Source organism: Petaurus breviceps, unplaced genomic scaffold (assembly GCF_028583685.1).
Source record: "Petaurus breviceps papuanus isolate PSGF00001 unplaced genomic scaffold, PetGlider_PUasm1.0 90804, whole genome shotgun sequence".
NCBI classification, from domain to species: domain Eukaryota; kingdom Metazoa; phylum Chordata; class Mammalia; order Diprotodontia; family Petauridae; genus Petaurus; species Petaurus breviceps.
In genome coordinates this window covers 14497876-14501625 of record NW_027187348.1, presented here as the reverse complement: position 1 = coordinate 14501625, position 3750 = coordinate 14497876, and the positions used below count along the sequence as shown (strand labels likewise).

The 3750-nt window shown below is 34.2% G+C and overlaps 1 pseudogene; it reads left to right on the top strand.

The window, feature by feature from the left end:
• Positions 1–580: 580 nt before the first annotated feature.
• On the top strand, positions 581–2020 carry LOC138147724 (WASH complex subunit 3-like; annotated as a pseudogene).
• The last annotated feature ends 1730 nt before the right edge of the window (positions 2021–3750 follow it).

Sequence of the window (3750 nt, the reverse complement as noted above, 5' to 3'; positions counted from 1 at the left end):
ACATCTGCTGGTGATCCACTCTCCTGAAGTCACTCCAGCCACAGCTTGTTGGGCCCACCCTGAGGTTAAAACAGTAGGCTCACATGGCGCTGAGCTCTGCTCCCAGTATACTCAGTGGACCCTTCCTGCTGTCCTGCTGGTCTACTTTCAGCAGGAAATTTATTTCCCTCTGTCACTTTGTGAGTTCTGTAGCTCTAAAGTTTGTTTAGAGTCATATTTTATAGTTCTTTGAGGTGGTTTTGGTGGGAGCTCAGGGAGGTTTTCTACTTCTATTCTGCTATCTTGTCTCCACCTCAACTTTTTTATTGATGTTTCTGAGACTAGGAGTTAGAAAATCTAAATTTGTACCCAAAATCATTCAAATGTGACTCTTAAAATTTCTGTCTTTTAAAGGTTTTGTTTTTATATATGCACTTTGATGTTTTTTTACAAAAATAAGACTTTTTATATAGTCTGTATATCACATTAAGAAGATATTTTAGGGAAGGTCCATGGGACCTTAGGAGAGGGAGTTGATCAGGGATTACTCCCAGGCTCAAGGTTGGGGAGGCATGGAGCATGGGATTTATTTGCTGGGGTGATGGATAAGGATGGGTGGCCCATGATGGGGTCATGCATAGATCTGACCAATATGCCAGCAATTCAAGAGAAAAGCACTGTTGCCATACTGCTTTCCAGTTTTGCCAACAATGTTTACCAAATAATGAATGATTATCCCCAAAATCTTGTCTTTACACTTATCAATACAAGGTAATTATTATTATTATATAAATATATATAATTTATATGGAATATATAATATAATACATATAATTATTATAATAAACACAATTTTTATTATATTTGTTGTTATAAGTCTACACTATTCTATTGATCTACCTTTCTATTTCTTAGTCAGGAACAGGTATAGTCTTGATAATTACTGTCTCATGATACAGTTTAAGATCTATTACTGTTCAAACTCCTTTTTCCTTGAGGGGGGAATGTAGGGCAATTGGGGTTAAGTGACTTGTGCAAGGTCACATGGCTACTTTTTGTGTTAAATGTCTGAGATCAGATTTGAACTCAGGTCCTCCTGACTCCAGGGCCTGTGCTCTAATCGCTGTGCCATCTAGATGACCCACAATCTTCTTTTACTCATTTTTAAAATTATTATTTCCTTTGATATACTCAACATTTTATTTTTCTCAATGAATTTGGCTATTTTGTACTAATTCAGTAAAATAATTTTGGTAATCTATTTGGGATAGTGTTGAAAACATAAATTAGTTTATTTATTTATCCATTCACTCATTTATTTATTTATTTATTCATTCATTCATTCATTTATTTATTTGTTTGTTTGTTGCAAGGGCAACTGGGGTTAAGTAACTTGCCCAAGGTTACACATGGCTAGTATTTTTGTGTGTGTATTAAGTGTCTCAGGCTGGAACCGAATTCGGGTCCTCCCGACTCCAAGTCCAGTGCTTTACTCACTGTACCACCTAGCCACCCCTAAATTAGTTTATTTCTAAATAGTTTGTGGTACATACAGTATAATATCTCAACTGATTTTTTACAGTTTGGGAAGAGAAGCTGTCAGTTATTTCTCTTTGGATCAAAAAAATTGAAACAACTGAATATTTTGGATGCAAAGCTATCATATATTCCAGGTCTAGAAGTTGTCAAATTTTAAATTATATCAACTACAAATGTCAATGGTGTTACAAAGGGTACTGAAGCCACTTCAGATGAATAGTCATCTCTGTGTTCTTAATCTGAGCAGAACAGTATACAAGATACTGGACCATAGAAATGTGAAGTGCAAACAGAACAGATCATAACTGTAGCCAAGGATCCAGGATATGGTGAATTTCTCAAAATTTTTCAAGTGGGCATTCCTGTAATGGCAGTCAGAAATAAAATGCTGTCTGGAGGACTGGGCTTAGGTCTTCTTGATGGGTCAGATGCCCCAGTGCCTGATGCTGAAGGTGAAGAAAATGCTAAAGAACGTTCAGATAATGAATCTTCTACTGATTGAACTTCTTGTTGTCTTTGTAGAATATATATACATGTGCATTTATATATGTGTGTGTGTGTGTGTGTGTGTGTATATATATATATATATATATGCGTATGTATTTATTATCACATATATGTATTATGCAATGGACAGGAGGGATGCACTCATATGATTTGGACTTAAGGTAAAATCCATATGAATTTTTCGAATGACAACTTTCAAAGATCACCTCTTTAACAAAATACTTATCAGACTAAGATTTTTCAGCTCTTCACAATGGCTTCTGATGAAGGTGAAAAACATATTATCTAGGAATCATCTTAATCTATAAAAATTTTCTAAAATGGCTAACTTGGATTTTGTCTGATCAATTAAGGAATTAATAATCAGTCATACAATCAACCAAAAAGTATTTCTGTGTTTTAAGAATGCAAAGGATTTTTTAAATGATCATGGTAGATGATTAACTTGACAATGTGCAATTATCACCTCATGGAAGCATCTATAACGCAAATGTACCTGAATAAGTAAAAATCAAATAGCCTGATTAAAATAAAGCATAATGTTATTATGTTTTCCAAAGAATATAGTCTTATGTTAATTATAATAGACAATGTAGAACAGTGTTGGGGAGAAAAGCATATTTCTCTTTTCTATAACTACAGTCTGTTTTGAAAGTTTCTGGTAATGAATTTTGTCTATTGCTACCATTAACTCTAAAAGCTGATGGTAAAACTAGAAAAGTCAAATTGTTTAAATTTGGGGCAGCAATTGCTTACTATGTTGTTTTTGGAACAATTGAGGTACGTGATTAAAATTTGTATAATGCTGCAAAATCAGTCTTCTTACATGATGGTGGTCTATTTAGTATGATTACTGCCTCTGAGTTTGTTTTCCTTGATTAACGAAGTTGCTGATATGCCTTTGCTTCATATGTAAAGTCAATTTAAAGGAAAGAGATGAGAACTCAAGAAACAAAATGAGAAAGTCTTTTTTTAACTAATCTCAAAACTTCAGTCAATTTGGAAGATGAAATGAAACAAAAATGAATGACAAAAACAAAAGGACATCTCTTTTCTGTCTTCACATATTTAAGAAAAATAATCAATGTAAAAGAGAAATTAGTTCCTAAGATATCTTTAGGGTAGGCGATCCTTAGTAGATCTGTGCATTTCTATCTGATCATTTTTAGCATAAAAGGTGTCATTATTTTCACGAACAAAATTTTCTTAAGTACTTGTTTCAAAGCATTTGGCATAAAAAGGCTCTAAACTTACTCTGAATATATCAATTTTCCCAAACAAGTTTCTTTCAAGAACAATTATCATTGACTTTCTTACTTCTTTAAAAAAAAAGCTAGAAAGTAGAATCTTGGGCTAAGTTAATTAATAACATTGAAAAGAAATGTCCTTACTTAGCACCCACCCAGAAACACCTGGCCGTGTAACCTTGAGCAAGTTACTTAACCCCAATTGCTTAGGGGCGGCCAGGTGGCTCAGCGAGTAAGAGCACTGGCTCCAGTGTCGTGATGACCTGGATCAAATCTGGGCTCAAATAATAAGCACCACACCCAGAAATAACTGTCCGTGTAACCTTGAGCAAGTTACTTAACCCCGATTGCTTAAAAAAAAAAAAAAAAGAAAAGAAATGTCCTTGAGGGTGGAGCCAAGGTAGAGAATTAGAAGCAAAACAGCTAAACTCTCAACATTCACTCTCAAACAGCTCTAAATTAACACATTAAATCAAAT